The following is a 20,930-nucleotide window of genomic DNA, read 5'->3' on the forward strand; positions in this document are numbered from 1 at the left end:
TATCTTCGTTTTTGTGGGCGGGGACCCTCCCTCTTCCCTTCTCCCTCCTCCCTCCTCCAGTCTCCTTGGGAGAGGTTTAACCGTGTGAGGACTGGAGTTCTCCCTGCCGCCTCGACTCCTTGTCAGCTGGGCCGGCGCGGGCGCCACGCCTGGGGTCAGGCACGAAGCTCGGAAAATCCTCCATGACCGAGATGAGGAAAAGCTGGTGTTGCCGGGAAGGGGCCCTTCGCCAGTCGCTTTTGTCGGTGCCGGCACAACTTGACCTGCGTTTCGCCCTTCCATTTACCTCCACGAGACGAAGGAGATCTGCCCTTGGTTAGAAAGGTTTGTTTTATTCCTAGTTTCTGTGGCACTGGCCACGTACAGTTTGTGACGGTTCCAGTTTCTCTAGTCTTTAATCAGCCCTATATTTCGGCTGGGCTTTGGAGATCTACTGACGTCTAAAAATACCAGGGCAGAGGCTCTAATTGAGAATTTCTCCACGTGCATACTGGGAAAAATATAAATGGGCATGGATTAGAGACCCACTTTTAATGTGCATATATACATCAGCAACTCTCATTGTACATGCTTCGCTTGATTTTCTTCGATTCTCTCCTTGCCCGTGGTGGAGAATAGGAGTTTGTTTTCTTTTGAAACTTCCTGTGACACCTTGGGCTTAGCCTTGCCCTTGGAATTGTGGATTAATGTTAACTTGTTGATGATCGGTTGTGAGAAAAGGGTCTTAACAGGCACTTTCCTCACGACAACCCAGTGATCTGTATTATTACTACAGTATATCCATTTTGGAAATGAGGAAATAGTGGCTCAAAGGGTTAATTAAATTTCTCAAGATGCCGCACACAGGAAGTGGCAGACAAAATTGGACCCCAGAACTGAGCCCCTGTAGAGCCCATGCTCCCCTCGGTACACCTGACTGCCCCCATGGGCTGACAGTAATTATCACAGACACTGATGAGCAGTCACTATGAACCAGGCACTGTGCCACATGCCTTCCATATGTTATTTCCATCTTCATAACAATTCCATGAGACAGGTCCCATTTTTATCCTTATATTATAGATGAGCAAACTGATTAGCCCAATATCATGCAGCTAGGAAATAACTGAACCAAGACTCAAATCCAGAGCTGCCTGCTATAGGCAGAGATTTTACGTAAATAACGGGGGGGAAACTTACAGCACATTCAAAGATAAATAACAAATGTTTTTTTCAATTTTTTATGGAATTCAATATTCTGAGATTTCATTTGAATGGTTCAGAGTAGGGAGGATGGGCTAAATGGGTAAGGGGCATTAAGGAATCTTCTGAAATCATTGTTGCACTATATGCTAACTTGGATGTAAATTTAAAAAATAAATTAAATTTTAAAATAAATAAATAATAAAAAAATGAAAATGAATGGTTCAAAGTATTAGGTAAATTAAGGATTTTCGTGGGAGGTTTACTGAAGGAAATAGATTTTGAGCTAGCGTGGCTTTCTGTTTTCGTTTTAGAATCTGTTTTCATAAGATGATACTGTATATGCTAATAGTATCTCTCACATAATGAGACTAGCAGACCAGTTAAAGAAACAAAGTAAGGAGCTATCGAATTCATTTTGAAAATGGCATAGGGAAACTCTCTCTTCACATCTTTCCCAGAATACACCATAAGTAGTCAACTGGTCAGAGCTTAAAAATCACCCTGTTTTCAAAAACAAAACAAAACAAAACAAAACAAATCACCCTGTTTTCACAAGTAACATTTAATCATGGCTGAGCTAGACATCAGGAGGCTCCTGAGTTATTATCACGAACCAATCCCAGATAATAATTACTGATTACTAATGGGAAAGCCATTAGTAATGATTAACTCTAAGAATCAGTCCCACAGTTCCAGGCACTCAAAGCTAATTTTGCAACTCTGAATGCCTTGTTTTTAGTTACATAATAGCTTCTTGTCAAAGAGGACACAGGTTTTGGATGCATGGAAACTGATGTGCAAATTAAAAGTGAAAACATTTCTTCCAAAAATCTGAAGAGACAAAAACAAACAAACAAACAAACATACTTTTTAAATAACAAGACTGCACCAAGGTGTTTTGCATCTGTGTAAAGTGGAAAAAGCCAGAAATCTTGAGGACCAATTGGACAGGCTAGATCTCAATTTGCATATATGTAAAATTAAGAAGCTATATCTGATAGTCAACACTGGCTTTTACAGACCTAACATTCTATGCATGTGATGATATATGGCCTTAGTCCATTAAGCTATATGCATAATTGAAAGCTAGAAATCAAGTATGGGGATAGATTTGAGATCAATTTCTATTCTGTTTTTAATTACAAAAATGAAAATATACTGTCTATTCTCCAGTTTTTTTAATTGAATCTTTTTTTCATAAAAATCTATCTTTTCTATTCTCAATGGACAGTATTAACAATAGTAGTAAATGCATATTATGCACCAGGAATGATACTAAACTTTTTCTCATTTTATATATATGATTATATGACTTATCGTACTGTGTGTGTGCATATATAAATATATATGTTTTATAAATATATATTTTTATATATAGTATGTGTGTATATACAAATATAAATATATGTTTTATAAATATATATGTGTTTTATAAATATATATATAGTATATATGTCCTTGTGTATGTATATTATTGTATATATGTTTAATACACATGCACACATACCAGTCAAGATTAAATGAGACAAAGTAAAGAGTCTAGTATCATTCCTGGTACATGATAACATAATATGCATTATATTTCCTAGAGGTACATGATATGTATTCCAGGAAGTAGGTAATATAATTCCTGCAGAACCTCTGAATCCCTTATTCTAAATTCTAATATACACAGATCTAATTCTAGATACTTTTTTGGCAAGCTGAGAGTCACTGCTCCAATATACATACTGCAAGTCACTTCTGTTGAGACTGATTAATAAAAGAAGGGGCTAAGGGGTTGAAACTAGAAAGAGGAGGTAAAGCAAAAGACAAAGCATATGTAGTGTTTGTACACACACACACACACACACACACACACACACAAAGACTTTGGAAATATAAAATAATGAAGGAACATGAATCCAGATCAGTCTTAGAACTATATGCCGAGGTCTGTTTACAGTGACAAAGAGGAAAAGATGATGTCCTTGTAACATAAAGCTGACTGAGCTAAGATAGGGTAACCCTGTGATTTAAGGGAGCAGGTTTGGAAAATACGTACTTTCTCCATCTTGAGCTCTGAAGTTACTCTGCATATCTGGGTCTATTATGATGGGCTGTGGGACAGAAGTCAACAAATTGCAGGATACAGACCATGAAGATAGATACTAGACATCTGAACAAAAGCCGATTTCTTGCATACTACATTCCATTTAAGTTTGTCTCCTATGCCTACCTAACACAAATTGCCGCTTATCATCTTCCTGAGGAAAACCAAACAGCAACATATCATGATGTTTGCAGTCATTCTAAATTTATGGCCATAAGTGTAGAAACCCGTGGAATGTCAACCACCCACTTTCTACTGGGTCAACTAGTATCTAATATTCCACAAAGTACAGGGATCACTACTAAAACTAGACTGAAAATGAGAGTAAGAATTAGTTCTCTGTAAATGTGCACCCTGAGATTTGTGGAGAAAGTTAGATTGCAAATATGATTTCATATACCCAGACAAAATAAAGGCTGTCTCACAAATGGAGTCAGAGAACTGGAGAGAACGTTAGGTTTCCAGACTGACTTTGGAAAACATGCTGAGATAGATTCCGATCCAAGTATGCTTACCATCTTGGGGTAGGAAGCAGAGGAAAGCCCACTGCTCTTTAGTGATCCATGAGACAAGCATGGCAAGAGGGGGGAAAAAAAGCCACAATTGAACTTGGATCTTGTTTTGAAAGCACGGTAACCCCAGCCACTGGTAAAGGAGTTCCAATGGATACAAGTAGGGAAGGAGATCAAAGATGATCACTGTAATATAACTCCTTCTTGGAAAAATGAGCAGAAGTTTCTTCCCCCTTAGGGAAATTTGATGAGGAAGAATAAGGATTCCCCTAAGATCACTGCCACACAACATTCCATCACCTCTTGTTTATTCTATCATCAACTCCCTCCTCTCTCAGAGCCACCATGCCTGTGTGCTACTACCTTTGAAAACCTGTGTTACCCAAGAGTGACCCAGCACATAGCCCACTGAAAAATGTAGTCTTGTCTCCACTTCAAACTAGTTATCTCGCAGAGAGGAGCTCTCTGAAACTCCAATAAATTTTCAGCATCTCTTTTTATTTTCCTCCGAGGAAAATAACTAGCATTCTAATAAACTCATTATACAGTCTCTCAGAGGGGTGGCTAAGAAGACACAAGAACACAGTATCCACTTTTGGCATCTTAACTCAACTTCCCCAAAGGCTAATCCCAATGTATCTCCTTATACCCCACCCTCTACTTCCATCTTTCTCCTACAGCAGGGGTTGCAAACTTTTTCTGTAAAGGGCCAAATAACATTTTCAGCTTTGTGGACCACACAGTCTCTATCACACTGCTCAATTCTGCTGTTGTAGCATGAAAGTAACCATAGGTAATATTCAAACCGATGAGTGTGGCTGTGATTCAATAAAACTTTATTTATGGATGCCTAAGTTTGAATTTTGCATAATTCTCGTGTCACAAAATACTCTTGATTTTTGCAACTATTTAAAAATGTAAAAACTATTCTTAGTTTACTGGCCACACAGGCTGCAGGCGGGATTTGGCCCACGAGCCATAAGCCTACAGATTTAAGAATGACTTATTCTAAAACCCCTTCGAAGGCTACTGTTCCTTTGCTTGGCCTGATTCTTTAGAGGTGGGTAGGGAGACTAGAGGCTAGAATCAAATTGTTCCCTCTAAGGCACCCAATTATGCCCAGCCTGGGCGGGCTGTGGAACCCTCCCCATCAGCAAATCCTCTCTGATTCTCTCATATCTCAAGAAAAGCCCATTCTCAGAATCTCTAAAATGATAAATTTACTAAACCTTTTTTTTTTTTTTTTCTAATTCCATGGGTGTGCCCTTATTTGCCAGGATCATAGCAAATAGCTTACAGGAGCACCACTCTCCTGCCAGTTGAAACAGCCTATGAGGATAGGGCTGATGCTGTTATCTCTGACCTCAGATAAGGACCCAGACCTCTTAGGAGGGGGAACCAGCTGGTTGGTGCTGGTGTGTCTGAAGGAAAGCAAAATGTTCTGCATATTAGAAAACCTGCAAACTGGATTCAGCTGCTGCTTCTGGAACAAACTCACTACCAGGTTGAAAGTGTAGCTGGAAGAAGTGCACTCTCCCTCTGGCGCCCTCTATCTGTAGATCCTAATGGAAAACCGGGGGCAAAGTAGTAATGTGGTTTGCAGAACATCACAAGAATACATGAAAATGAGTTTAAAATTAACAGACAATAGCAAAATAACTGGCATAACTGCCCCCTTGAAAATTAGGTTAAACTAATTCCATCTCTTCCTCCATCATCACTAATTTCACAGCCAATGGCTGTCCACAACTTCAAAGAATTACGGATATCCTATCCTCACTCCTTAGACTCCTGGTCCACTCCTGTCCACTCCTAAATTTTATGGACCATTTGGATTCTACTCCCTGCTCTACTCTAGTGGAGAACTCTACCCATTATTAGGCTCGATGAAAAAGCTAACCATTTTCTTTGAAAATTTTGAAGAGTGACACATTGTTTCTTACAGAATTTCACTAGCCACCTGCTACACCTTTTATTCATCTCTTCAATCAGCTGTCTTTGTTACAGTCTGCTACTGTTTCAAGTTTAAAGGCTCCTGAGTCCAGAAGTTGACTCTCCTTGCCAACAGTGTCCCCCCAAGAATTAGAGTCCAGTAGTAGCCCAATACATTCCAACTGTTTTCCAAGGGGAAACTTCCTCCCTTAATTTTGATGAATAATATTTTCATTATTTCATTACATTTACAACAAGGAACCTACAGGCATCTCCTTGAAACTTTAGAAGAAGGTTTACTAACAGTATTTGTGTGAATGTGGAATGGACAGCAAATGGAAATTAATAATACAGTCTCCATATAACATTTTGTCAGGAAACATTTTGTCAGGCAATCTCAGGGATTGCCATTTTAAATTTCATTCTATTAGAGTCATATCGATGTTGTGTAATCAATGCTGTGTTTATAAAAAAAACTATCAGAAAGCCATTATAGACACTTTTTCTCCAAATGATGCAAATGGAAAACTACTTCAGAATCTCATTTTTATTAGTCATTAGTTGCTGGTAGAATGAAACAGATGGAGGATATATTGTTAAAATGGAATGATTACATTAAATAACGTCATTTGTATGCATTTTACATTCCTCTACAAAACAAAAGGAATCATGATTTCATCAGATGATTTTTTTTTTTTTTTAGTTTACTTATTTCGAGAGAGAGTACAAGCAAGAGAGGGGCAGAGAGAGAAGGAGAGAAAGAGAATCCCAAGCAGACTCCACACTGCCAGCACAGAGCTTGACACAGGGCTTAATTCACAAACTGAGATCATGTCCTTAGCCAAAATCAAGTCAGACACTTAACCAACTGAGCCACCCAGATGCCCCAGATGATTTTTTCAAGTCAGTTCAATTTTTTCCTACTTCTCCAATGTTTGATATAAGGGCAGTCTACCTTATAATTAAAATAAGAATAAAAATGGCAAGAGGGCAGAAAAGAAGCAGTGGACTTAATGTTCATTAATTTCTACTGGTTTATAACTAAACATTTACTGTGCTATTTTTCTCAACATTTATTTAGCTGTGTGGTGAGGGTGGGGGGATGTTGAGATGAAGGAGGGAGTGGTGGTGGTTGGGAGATGTATGATTTGGTTTTACCAGTGGAACTTTTGTTGAATACATCAAATCGTGGCCATTTTGTGTTGTTAGTCTGCTGCTCACACTTATGAGACAATCAGAGCTATGGAAAACCATGGAAAGGTAGTCAGAGACTTAAATTAAGAAATAATGCCAAGGAATTGAGTTAAGAAATTAAATAACATGTTGATCCTCATTAAGAAATACTATAGATAGGAATAAAACACTTAAAAAGAATACTATTGATATTGTAGTAACAATTTATTGGATTTAAGAAATTAAACATGAAACTTCTTGTCAGGTAATTCTGAATAACTAATTCTAATACTAAGGGAGGAGGTTTATATGGAGACCATGTTCTGGGATTATTTTAAATTAAAAAAAACTGTACATAACATGATTGAGTTGGTATTGCCATCATCACCTCAAAAATTTCCATTGATTTATAAACCTTATACAGAAAATAATGCCTTCCATTTGGTTAGAGGTAAAATTGGATGCAGAACAAATAATTGAAAAACACTGCAAAAATATTCAAAAGAATCAGTTCATTTGGGTGAATGGGCCAGCATATGGTGAATGTGTTTCTGTTTTATACTACTTTTTGTAGGAGAAAACCTCAATTCATTCTTAAAACAAGAGCTTCATAAAATTATCTTAAACTGTGACAAAATATCTATAGAAATAACGGAAAAAGTTGATCACAAATATAAGTATTAGAAAATAAATTTTTATATCCAGAGTAACTTTTTTCTTCAGCTAAGACATCAGAAGAGATGATTTATTATACACATGTTACATTCAACCATAAATGAAAACAGAATTTGTCCTGAAAGTCACAGTTCCAGGGCAAAGGACCAAAAAAGACTGTTTTGGTATGAGCAAGATGGGTCTCTCAAAGGTGGTCATTGCAATCAGATGGCAATGGATGTTCTAGATCCATTGAATCAAACTCTAGAAAGTAGACTTGCAGTCCAGCTATTTTTACCAATGTCCCTGGCCTCTGGCAGTCTTTAATTCTGCTCCTGTGGCTTCCATGGGTTCACAAGCTAGAGGTTTACTTGGACCTCTGCCTCATCTTTCTTCTTTTAGGCTTCAGCCTGTGCATTTGCTCCTTTCTCCACTTGGCTCTTGTGGCATGGAAGTTTCCAAGAAGATGGCACTATGGCCAAGAGCTATATGCAAAGTATCTTAAATATCTTCATAAATTAAAGTACAATTATAGGTGTGGTATTTTTGTACTGTCACATTACAAAGCTGGAACTAAGTTTCCTAAATTTCTCTTCTCTTTATGGCACCATTTTAGGAGTGGCCACAAATGACATCTGCATGATATTTGGAAGACAGAGGCAAAATAGTATACACTGAAGGGTGGTATAGGGTAGCCATGAACTGTTTAATTGCAAACTCTTTGTCATTGATATGCTGTCTCACCTTGCCGGTATACGGCAGCAGCCAAGACTCTTCCTTCAGTAACTCTTTCATTATCTCTTATTTCAAATTCCGTGAGTGCTGGGCCAGGTTCATGTGTAGTTCCATTATGAAGGGTGCCCGATCCTTCTGTAGGCCACCCACGTCATTGACATTAGAGAAAGTGAGAGACAGATGCAAGTTCCTGTTTGTCTTCATGGGTTCCATTTGTCTGTGGGTTCCAGTGTCCTTGCTCTCTCTCTTCCTTCCCAGTTAGACTTTTTCCCTGCTACTGGCCCTACTGACTTACAATAACTTTGGACAATAGCCTTACCTAAACTTCTTTACCAGCTCCCCAAATCAGATAAGGTAAATTTCTGTTTTATTCCATTTCACTAATATTTCTACTTCTCTGATGAAACCCTAATTGATTAATAAATTAGTATTGGACATATCCAGGAGACTAGAGCCTTAAGAGTAGATTCCCTGCATTGGTTTACTCAGAATTGATTGTATGATCTGATTAGGTATGAAGGCATTAATGACCTTGTTGCCAGTGGTAAAGTGGACACTGGTAGGATATAGTAAGAGAAACCCCCTTTAGGTGATCATTCTATGGGAAATAGCAGCTAAAACTTCTTGAAAGTTTTATATGTGCCAGATATTTTACATGGATTTTCTCATTCAGTCCTCACAAGTTCTTGAGGTATATGCATCTAACATGACATCTAAAAAATGCAGGCTTTTTTCCCCTCGCATAACATCTGCCAGGAGGGAACTTTAGGAACATTGCATTCAGTATTCTAACCTTCGGCAACCAGTAGGCTACACATTTGACCAATTCTGCCCCTTGACCCAAAGAGTTGCTTTCACTGAATTGTATTGTAATGCCATGGCCTTGGCTTTTCTCAGCAGCCATATGACATCTGGCTATCATATGGGATGTAGGAGTGTTCTTGGAGACTTTGTCCCCTACTTTAGTTAATTGTACATTAAGCCCCACATTTATAAAGAAGTTATAAAGAACTGTACTAGGAAAGTTTTTTCACCTCTAAAGAATACTTTTTTCTTGTAATAATAATAATTGACTGTTTGACTTTCCACTTGAGCTCCCAAGAAACTAGGTCAAATTGAAGTCTGACATATTTGTGATCTTTTTGCGTCCTAGTCATTACTCTTTACATATTTCTGCCTTGATTTTTTATTGATATTTAGCAGTATTTTCTTCAGTATGTTTTTGTTATAAGAGATATGTATGTATCTGTATTATTGAACTCGCTATATGCCAGGTACTGTTCTATGTAACAGAGTAATGAGTAAAAACATAGTCCCTGCCTTCATGGAGCTTCAATTGAAAGTGATAATGCCAAAAATTAAGGAAAAGTACACCATTCTCTTTTTCTTTTTGTAATCATTTCATTTATTATCACATGAAAGAAAGCATAGGGAATATCTTGGAGCTTAGTTTCTCCTTCAAAAAGTACTTTGAGAATCAAACTTACTTTGGCCTTAAGGATACAAAGAGAGTATTAATTTCTTATCTTTTCATTCACTCATCACCTACTGAGTGCCTTCTATGTGCTGGGAAATTTGCTAGATGCTGGTGATTCAGCAGTGAACAAACCTCATAGTGGAGCTTACATTCTATTCACGAAAAGAGCCATGGAACAAGTACTGACAAATGTGACAACTGTTATAAAGAAGATGCCATAAAGGCTATAGATGTGAATAACAGGGACACCTACCCAAATCTGGGAGATTTGTCTCCAAAGGAGATATTTAAACTGAGACCTGAGAGATAAATGGCAAAGGGAAACGGGAGGTGGAGAAAGAATGTTCCATGCAGAGAGCTGTTTAACAATCCCTAGACTTTGCCCTTTAAAGGGCAGTTGGAAATTATACTCAGAGCTAAATCTCCATGTCACCTCCTGCTATCTCTTTCTTTACCTCCACTTCTACCTTGCTTTATTTGCTCACATCTCCCAATCATGTTTGCATTGTTCATGGAATTTAAGCTTGCTATTGTTATTGAATGTTCTTAATTTCAAAGTTACAGACAATATTATTCAAATGCTTTTTCTGAAAATGAAATAAAGTTGCTTTTTCACTTGTATATGGTGTCTAATTCCTTTTCTTTAATGTTTTTTGTTTGTTTGATTGTTTGTTTGTTTGTTTAAGTAGGCTCCACACCCAATGTGGGGCTCAAACTCATGACTCTGAAATCAGGAGTCACATGCTCTACTGAGCCAGCCAGGCGCCCCTCTAACTCCTTTTTAAATTGATATTTGCCCACTTCAAAAAAGCTTTCCTCTTTCTTCATATGAAGAAAAACAAGATAAGTACTTTTTTTAATGGCTATGTATACTTTATGGATCAATGAATGAGTATTAGTTGCATAAAACAACTTGAAAACAAGGCTAAGCTGAATATGAAAAACTGAATGGTTAATTCTAACTATAATTGTCCAGCATGCATATGCTTTTAAAATCTAACACTAACAAAGAAACATGTGCAACAAATTCTCTGTTTATTTGCCATAATCCAAAGTCCTCCCACCTTCCATATTCATGGACCAGCTTCTTCTTGTTACCCAGCTGAAGTCCAAGCCTGCCAATTGGGGGATCAAGCTGGGCTGGATTTGCAGCCAAGAACAGACGGGGAGTAATTGTGAGGTTTTCCTGCACTCAGTAGCTAACATTATCTGACTAATGTATGTGTCTTCTTCTACATTGGTATCTAAATGCTTTCCAAAGCACTCTTGCCATTATACCACAAATGATGGCTTTGTATTAGAGAAAGCACTAGAATTGTGATTAGAAGACCTGGATTTCAATCCTGGCATGACCTCTTCTTAGCTTAGAAACTTCTAGAGCCATAAGTGTCCACAGAGAAGTGTTAATATACACTTCTATAGGAGCATTAGTTTGCTATAGCTACCATAACAAAGTACCACAGACTGGACAGCTTAAACAACAGAAATTTATTTCCTCACAGTTCTGCAGCTAGAAATCTGAAATCAAGCTGTCAGCAGGGTTAGTTTCTTTTGAGGACTCTTTCCTTGCTTATAGATGGCCATCTTCTCTCTACGTCTTCACATGGTCTTCCCTCTATGTGCATATATCCTAATCTCTTCTTATAAAGACACCGGCCATATTGGGTTACAGCCCATTCTAATAACTTAATTTTAACTACATACCTCTTTAATGACCCTATCTCCAAATGCAATCACATTTTGAGGTACCTTGTGGTTATGACTTCAATATATGAATTTGGGGAGGACACAATTCAGTCCATACCAGGGTTGATTGATGCTTTGAGGATTAAATTAAATGAGACCAAAGAAGTGAAGGCATTTGATTCTTAGTAGATGTTCAATAAATGCTAGTTAAATCTAAACAAGTCGTTTTTGAAGTACCCATTGTTTCTAATGTTATCTAATGTAATGTTAGCCAGAAAAATTTGGTGTTGAAGGGAAACTTTAAATAAGAAACATGTACTTTCTATAGGGATACACAACCACAATCTTGTAATAAAGTAATTCAAGCGCTTGCTGTCTTTGAGATTCAGCAGTAATCAAGGAGAAGTTACTTCCCTTCGATATCCATGTGATTGTATTGTTCATTAAGATCAAAAAAACTTCCTTTTTGGGAATGCTGAGTATTTTAAACATTTAGTAATTGGAATTAAATTCATTCAAGTTTTTATATCTAAACTAGAGCCAAACTTTTAAGTTTGATTGCTTGACTCAGAAATCCAAAATGTGGGGCACCTGGGTGGCTCAGTGGGTTAAGCGTCCGACTTCCGCTCAGGTCATGATCTCACAGTTCGTCAGTTTGAGCCCGGCGTCGGGATCTGTGCTGACAGCTCAGAGCCTGGAGCCTGCTTCTCCTTCTGTGTCTCCCTCTCTCTCTGCCCATTCCCTGCTCATGCTCTGTCTCTCTCTGTCTCAAAAATAAATGAAAACATTTTTAAAAAATTTAAAAAAACCTATCAGCCCAGTTTTTTTATGACTTTTAGCTATGAAGTGTCCATTTAATAAATAGCATCACATTTGCTAATAGAAAAATACAGATATTAGTTGAATAAATAAATTTGATCTAAGATTTTGAATGAAAGAGGGCAGAAAATCAAATCATTTACAGAACCTGCAACCTGAAACAAGCATTTCACTTGTTTGTTTCCTGTTTGGAATATGTTGTTTAAATGAAGGAACCTACATGCAAAGTAGGTTTTTACAGCCCAACGTGATAAGAAAAACATTGTAAATATCTAGAGTTTAGGGGAAAAAAGGGGGGGGAAATGGAATTATTTTCTAGTATCCATAATCATGGGGGCAGTGGAAAGAAAATTCCAATGAATCTTGGGAATGAGGAAAGGATGAGGAAAGAAAATACTAAGACACTCAAATTGCTGGGGTAGGTAGGGGGGACTTGGTGAGCAACTTTTATGGAAACATTGTGAAATAGACTAGCACATTAAAAACATCTTCAGGTAAAACATTTAAAATTCATTCTATTGGATAACATTCTTCTCTACATATATATACAACTTAATATTGTAAGAATGGAGCCAGATAAAACTTAAAAAAAAAAAAAACCCTCCTCTATTTCCATTTCCCTTTTGTCTTCACCATCAGTAACTTCATTCCCCCCACCCCCCGCAAAGAAAAATCAGGTATCCCATTGTTCAGAGGAGGTACCTGGCAAATAAACTGAAAGTTTGTTTCTAGTTTTCACCTTCCAAATCCTAAACCCTCAGGAGAAGGATGAGGCATTTCAAATATGAAGAAGTGGGAAATTAAAGATGATAGGTTTCCTCACCTCAACTCCTACTTGGTATAGAAAAAATATTCCTGGGTTAGGTGAACAGAAAAATTGCAGGAAAACAAGTATAAGAAAAAAGAGACCCCACCTGTCACCATTTAGCTTAACTACTAATACTGAGAACTGAGGTCATCTGTGTTCTAAATTTTCACTCCAAGAAATTCTTTCCCAGGAAGGTAATTATATGAACCAATAAATAATGTCAGTGTTTCCTTCAGGAACTTTGTTACAATAAATTTATCTGAAAAAATAGTTGGCTCATCTGAGTAAATAGCCCCTTCCTAAAACTGTAGGGGGAAAAAAGTGTGCTCTCATGGAGAACTATGCATCGTTTAGAGCACATCCTTCTAGGTTATATGATTCTGGTTACAGGGAGGTTCTGTGTCTTTCATTGCCTGTGAGTAATTTCATAATTCTATAAATTCTAGATAACTGATAGCAATGCAAAATAATTCTTGTCCATATACCTGCAAATAAATTGTCCAACAAATGTCTAGCAGAGGTGCCACTGTGTTCGACTAAAGAGATGCATTTCATCTTCCCTAATTCTTTAAGCATGCTTTATATTTTGATCTAAGAGGCAAATGACTTCTTTCAAGACAATACTCATAGATAAATGGCATTTTGAAGATAATATTTAACTTGATATTAATCTCTATTATATTTAGCAAAAAGGAAAAAGTTCTTTTTTTATATACAGCCTTGGATATTGTTGTATTAAATCTTAAATGATTGTTACTTTTTTTCTCAAATGACTGTTACTATGATAAACTATTTTTCCAGAAAACCACCTGTGAAATGCATTATTGATGGTTGGCAATGTGTTCATTTCTTTGTTAACAGAAACGCCATCCTTTTGAACTGCTCCTAAAATCATATGATTAGAAGTTTCAGTTCAGTATCAGAAGTCAATAAAAAAATATATTATTCTTCTAATGGTAGATGATGACAGTGGTAGCAAATTTAATGAAAAATAAATAGCTAAATACAGATTTATTCATTTATACATTTTTATTCCCTGTATATTTTATTCATTTTGGCAAGTAATGTACTATATTTTTCAGTGACTTGACCAACACTTACCTTAAAAATATGTTTAAGGGTGCCTGAGTGGCTCAGTCAGTTAGTGTCTGACTCTTGGTTTCAGCTCAGATCATGATCTCACAGTCTAGAAGATTAAGCCCTGTGTCAGGGCTGCCCCTCTCCTCCGCTTGGGATTCTCTCTCTCCCTTTCTCTGCCCCTCCCCTGCTTGTGCTGTCTATCTCTCTCAAAATAAATAAATAAACTTTTAAAAATATCTTTAATTTTAATGTATAGACATTGTGATCTCAAAATTATCTGTACAAACATATTTTTGATTAGTTACACATTCCTGAATTTGTTACAGATGTATAAGAGACAATTAAACTTCAAATAAACAGAGTTTTACTAGAAATTTTACTATTAAAATTAAATTAAAATTTTTAAAAAATTCTGTTTAAATTAATAATCCCACAATTCCAGGGTGTCTGGGTGGCTCAGTTGGCTAAGCATCCGACTCTTGATTTTGGCTCAGGTCATGTTCTCATAGTTTGTGAGTTCGGGACCTGCATCAGGCTCTGCACTGACAGTGTGGAGCCTGCTTGGGATTCTCTCTCTGTCCCTCTCTCTGTTTCTCCCCCACTTATGCTCTCTCTCTTAAAATAAATAAATAACTTAAAAATTTTTTAAAAACATAATAATCCCACAATTTCTAGTCTATTACTCACTTCATAATAACTATGACATTTACAATAAAATTATAGATTTTTAAATATTATAACTGTACTGAACAAAGACAATTATGTTTTGTAGAAAATGAATTGTTAGGCATATTTTTAATTAAAAAAATTATTTTAGAGGGAGAGAGAGAGAGCACACAAGCGGGGGAGAGTGGAGAGAGGGGCAGAGGAAGAGAGAGAGAGAATCATAAGCAGGCTTCATGCTCAGTACAGAGCCTGACATAGAGCTCAATCCCACAAACCATTGAGATCACAACCTGAGCTGAAATCAAGAGTCAGATGTTTAACCAACTGAGCCATCGAGGTATCCCTGTTAGGTATTTTAAACTGATGCTTATCAGTAACAATTTACTTGCTAAAAAGTGATCCTTTTTTTTTTTTTAAGAGAAACCACCTTGAGATTTAATGTATACACCCTTCAAATCATTAATGAAGCATATTTATAGTACATAAAATTCACCCATTGTAAGTGTAAAGTTGTATGAGTTTGGGTAACTGTATCAAGATGTGCAACCACCAGTGGAATCAAGTTTTAGAACACTTTAATCACCCCCAATATTCTCCTATGGCCCTTTGCAGTAAATCGTCCTTCATCCCCAGCCACAAGGCAAATACGTGCTTTCTGCTGTAATATTTCTGCATTTTCCAGAATTTTGTATTCATATTTCTTACTTATTTGAGTCTAATTTATTTTACTTGCCCTTACGTTTTTGAGATTCCTCCACATTGTTTTATATACCAATTGTTTATTCTCTTTTGTTAGCTAAGTTGTAGTCTATTGAATACATAAGCCATATTTTTTAATATATTAACCAGTTGATGGATAGTTAAGTTGTTTCCATTGTTTGTTTATTATAGACAATGCTGCTGTGAATATTTGTGTGCAAATCTTTGTGTGGATATATATTTTCATTTCTCTTAGATAAATACCTAGGAATGGAGTTGCTGGGTCTTACAGCAGGGTCTTTTTTTTTTTAGGATACTGACAAACTTTTCTAGCAGCTGCACCACTTTATATTTCTACCAGCAATGTAAAAGAGTTCCACTTGTACACATCTTTACCAACACTTGGCATTTCAGTCTTTTTTTTAAAAGATTTTATTTTTAGGTAATCTCATTGACCAACATGGGGCTCAAACTCACAACCCCGAGATCAAGAGTCAGATGTTCTACCAACTGAGCTGGTCAGATGCCTCGACATTTCAGTCTTTTTAATTTAAGGTATTCTAATAGGTGTGTAGTAATATCTCATTGTGGTTTTAATTTGTATTTCCCAAATTACTAATGAGGTTGAGCATCTTTTTGTTACATACCTATACAGATATTTTTCCTAACTCTTAAAGTTGAGTCTTATCAAAATATCTTACTATTGAATTGTAAAATGTTTTAATAATATCTGTATACAAGCAAAAGATTTTAATTTTTTTGAAGTCCATTTTTCAGTTTTTTCATTTATGGTTCACATTTTTGTGCCTTATCCCAAGGTCACAAATATATTTTCCTATGCTTTGTTCCATAAGATGTATGTGTTTTTGCCCTTAAATTTAGGTCTATGATCCAGTTTAAATTAATTTAGGTATATAGTATAAAGGAAGATCAAAGTTCATTTCTTTTCCATATGGATATTCAGTTATTATAAAAACCTTTCTTGAAAAGACAATTCTTTTCCTATCGAATTTCCTTGACACCTTTACTGAAAATCAATTGAACAATAAGTGTAGGTCCATTTCCGGATTCTTAGTTCTGTTCCATTGATCTATCTGTCCATCCTTATGAATCCCTTCATTTTTAATCCTGCAGAACAGCATAATATTTAGAGAAAAATAATCATGTTCAATACCTTCCACTGAAGCATACAATTTATCAAAATTTAAATACCATAATAGCCAGACCAGGATGATTAATCTTTCTAAAAAATGTATTCTTTATTACACAGTTTAAAATAAAAGTGGTAATTAGACCATTTTAGATTTTTTTTATTGGGACTAGAAAAAATTTGAAGGAAAATCCTATTGCTTGAGGTACTAAACTATTATTAACTACTGTGTTGCTTATTATAGTCATTAAGAATAATAATTTTCAAATTTAAAAGGGTTAAATAAACATGACTATGAGATAGTTGAAGCATAGTAAGAACACACATTGTTCCCTTAAACTTGTTCAAGACTTTTTTTTTGCAATGAATATTAAATTTCATTTATTTTTAATATTCTAAAATCATATTCAGTATTTTCTTTGGGTATATGAATTTTATAATTATAAATCCATATGCTAATAATTTACATTCTTCTCTCCTCCTTAAATCCTTATACACATTCACTTATGTTGTCATAGACAACAATGCACTTGTATTCCTTAATATCTATAAAATACTGGAGTATTGTCAAATTTCACTTTGACAGATTTGAAGCCATTTTGACACTTTTGAAGCTACTTTTTAAAAATTCAAATCCAAGTTAGTTAACATATGGTGTAACAATGATTTCAGGAATAGAATTTAGTGATTCATCACTTACTTATAACACCCAGTGCTCATCCCTACAAGTGTCCTCCTTAATGCCTCTCACCCCTTTAGCCCTTCTCCCCACCCAGCACCCTGCTGGCAATGCTCAGTTTGTTCTCTGTATGTAAGAGTGTTTTATGGGTTGTCTGCCTCTCTGTTTTTATATTGTTTTTGCTTCCCTTCCCTTATGTTCATCTGTTTTGTATCTTAAATTCCACATATGAGTGAAATCAGATATTTGTCTTTCTCTGACTGACTTATTTCACTTAGCATAATAGACTCTAGTTCCATCTATGTTGTTGCAAATGACAAGATTTCATTCTTTTGAATGCTGAGTAATATTCCATTGTGTGTGTGTGTGTGTGTGTGTGTGTGTGTATGTATACACCACATCTTCTTTATCCAGTCATCTGTCAGTGGACATTTGGGCTCTTTCCATACTATTGTTGATAGTGCTGCTATAAACATTGGGGTGCATGGGTCCCTTCGAAACAGCATACCTGTATCCCTTGGATAAATACTTACTAGTGCAATTGTTGGGTCATGGGGTAGTTCTATTTTTAATTTTTTGAGGGACCTCCATACTGTTTTCCAGAGTGGCTGCACCAGTTTGCATTCCCACCAGCAGTGCAAAAGTGTTCCTCTTTCTCCACATCCTTGCCAACATCTGTCATTGCCTGAATTATTAATTTTAGCCATCCTGACGGGTGGGAGGTGGTATCTCATTGTGATTTTGATTTGTATTTCCCTAATGATGAGTGACGTTGAGCACTTTTCATGTGTCTGTTAGCCGTCTGGATGTCTTCTTTAGAAAAGTAAGACTTTTTTTTTTAAGATTTTATTTCTTGGGGCACCTGGGTGGCTCAGTCGGTTAAGCGTCCAACTTCGGCTCAGGTCATGATCTCACAGTTTGTGAGTTCAAGCCCCGCGTCGGGCTCTGTGCTGACAGCTCAGAGCCTGGAGCCTGCTTCACATTCTGTGTCTCCCTCTCTCTCTGCCCCTTCCCTGCTCATGCTCTGTCTCTCTCTGTCTCAAAAAAAATAAACATTAAAAAAAAAGATTTTATTTCTTAAGTAATCTCTGCACCCAAAGTGGGCCTTGAACTCACAACTCTGAGAGAGTTGCACACTCTCGGAGATCTTGGAGGGCTCAGTGGACTGAGCATCTGATCTTGATTTCAGCTCAGGTCATGATCATGATCCCACAGTTCGTGGGATCAAGCCCCACATTGGGCTCCATGCTGGGTGTAGAGCCTGCTTTGGATTTTCTCTCTCTGCCCCTCCCCCACTCAAACGTGTGCAAACACTCTCTCCCTCTCTCTCAAAATAAATAAACTTAAAAAACAAACAAAACACACACACACACAAAAAAACAGATCTCCTGACCAAGCCAGCCAGGCACCCAAACTGGTTCAAGTCTTTAACCACAGATGAATTACATCCATGGATATAAAACAATACTAGATGATGTAATGAATCATTGTCAGTAATTTTGAGAAATGGAGAACACAAGAATTGCCAGAAGACTGAAGATGCACAGATGTTTCCATTTTCAAAACATAAAAAAATAGATTCCAGAAACAAAATGCTAATGAGCATGATATTGAAAGCTGGAAAAATTATAGAACAGATGAAGTGTATAGTTTATCCACATTTTTTCAAGTAATCACTAGAAAATAAAATAGGTTTTACACCAGCCTAAGTTATTTAAATTGCACACTGAAAATGGCTAACACAGATCCTGAATTATTGTAAACGGGTAGTAAATATCTTTTTTAAAATAAAGCAACACTTGGGGTGCCTGGGTGGCTCAGTTGGTTGAGCGCCTGACTTCGGCTCAGATCATGATCTCGCAGTTTGTGGGTTGGAGCCCGTGTCAGGCTCTGTGCTGACAGCTCGGAGCCTGGAGCCTGCTTCCGATTCTGTGTCTCGCTCTCTCTCTGCCCCTCCCCTGCTCACGCTCTGTCTCTTTCTGTCTCAAAAATAAATAAAACATTAAAAAAAATTTTTTAAATAAAATAAAATAAAGCAACACTAAACCTTTTCTGATAACTCATATAATGGAAAGAAATGAAGTAAAAAAAAAAACAGAACCTTAGAAAAATTATTTTCAAAATATGTGTAATTCTACACTTAAGAAACAGAAAATCTGGAGGTGCCTGGGTGGCTCAGTTGGTTAAGCCTCTGACTTCAACTCAGGTCATGATCTCATGGTCCGTGAGTTTGAGCCCCGCATCAGGCTCTGTGCTGACAGCTCGGAGCATGGAGCTTGCTTCGGATTCTGTGTGTCTCTCTCTCTCTGCCCCTCCTTGCCTCACGTTCTGTCTCTATCAAAAAATTAATAAACGTTAAAAAAAATTTAAAAAAACAGAAAATCTGGATGACATGGACTTTCTCAAATTATTGGAATTAATGCTCCCTGCTCTGTGCATGATAGGACTAATGACACTAAGTATAAATGGAGACATACTCATGTGGAAGTTGAATATATGAGTTTGAAGTCCAGGGGTAAAGACAGGGCTAAAAATGTGAATTTGGGAATAGTCCACGCATTTGTGGTATTTAAATCCATGAGACTGGAAGAGATCACCTAGAAAGTGAGTATGGACAGGGAAGACCAATGACTGAGTCTTGGGACTTTTAGAAATATAAGCAAAATTCACTAAATAAGATTGAGGACTGGCAGCCAGTGAGGTGAAGGCAAAGACATAAAGAGGGTGGGTCCTGAAAGCTACATAAAGCAAGTGTTTCAAAAGGAAGAAATAACGGACTGTGTCAAATGCTTCTGAGAGACCAGACAAGGACTGAGACCTGAAGCAAAGTGGAAATAGGACAAGAATAGGTTCAGTGGGACAAAACCTAATTGGAATTCAAGATAAAATGGGAAGGGAAGAAAAAGAGACAATATTTAAAAGTCTTTCTATAGAAAGGAGCAGAAAAAATTAGCATAGGCTAAGGGAATGTATGGCCAAAGAAAGTCTTTTGTTTGTTTTTTAGATTTACATGTTTGCATGCTAATTAATATAGAAAGAAAAAGTGATGATGTAGGAGAAAGATGAAAACATTTCAAAAGAAAAAGTTTTGAATGGTAATAGTATCCAGTGCACAAATTAATAATTTAGCCAAAGTTGGCAACCTGCATGATTCACTCAGACAAGGTAGTGTATATAGGCACAGATATTGTTCAAGTCATAGATTTAGGGGGCTTTCAGGTTCAGAGGGTATTTGGTTTTTTCTGAAAGCAGACATTGAGACAGAATGAGGAACCTAAGGTGACAATTGGAGAGCGAATCCTTTTTTTTTTTTTTAAGTTTATTTATTTTGAGAGAGAGAGAGAGCATGAGTTGGGGAGGGGCAGAGAGAGATGGAGAAAGAGAATCCCAAGCAGGCTCTGCACTGGCAGCACAGAGCCTGATGCAGGGCTCGAACCCATGAACTGTGAGATCATGACCTGAGCAGAAACCAAGAGTCAGATACTCAACCAACTGAGCCACCCAGGTACCCCATGGAGTGACTCCTATGAAAGGAAAAGACATGGGTCAGGGGGGAGCCTTCAGATGTGATGTAGGCTTCTGT

General features: G+C 36.9%; 1 long non-coding RNA gene across 1 annotated transcript in view; it reads left to right on the forward strand.

Annotated features, from left to right (window-relative positions):
• The first annotated feature begins 9 nt into the window (after positions 1 to 9).
• The window catches only part of LOC125919463 (uncharacterized), a 48,605-nt gene continuing 27,684 nt past the window's right edge, over positions 10 to 20,930 (forward strand). The window contains exon 1 of the long non-coding RNA XR_007456795.1: positions 10 to 324. This is a non-coding gene — a long non-coding RNA (uncharacterized LOC125919463). The remainder of the gene's footprint in view (positions 325 to 20,930) is intronic.

This window comes from Panthera uncia, chromosome B4 (genome assembly GCF_023721935.1).
Source record: "Panthera uncia isolate 11264 chromosome B4, Puncia_PCG_1.0, whole genome shotgun sequence".
NCBI classification, from domain to species: domain Eukaryota; kingdom Metazoa; phylum Chordata; class Mammalia; order Carnivora; family Felidae; genus Panthera; species Panthera uncia.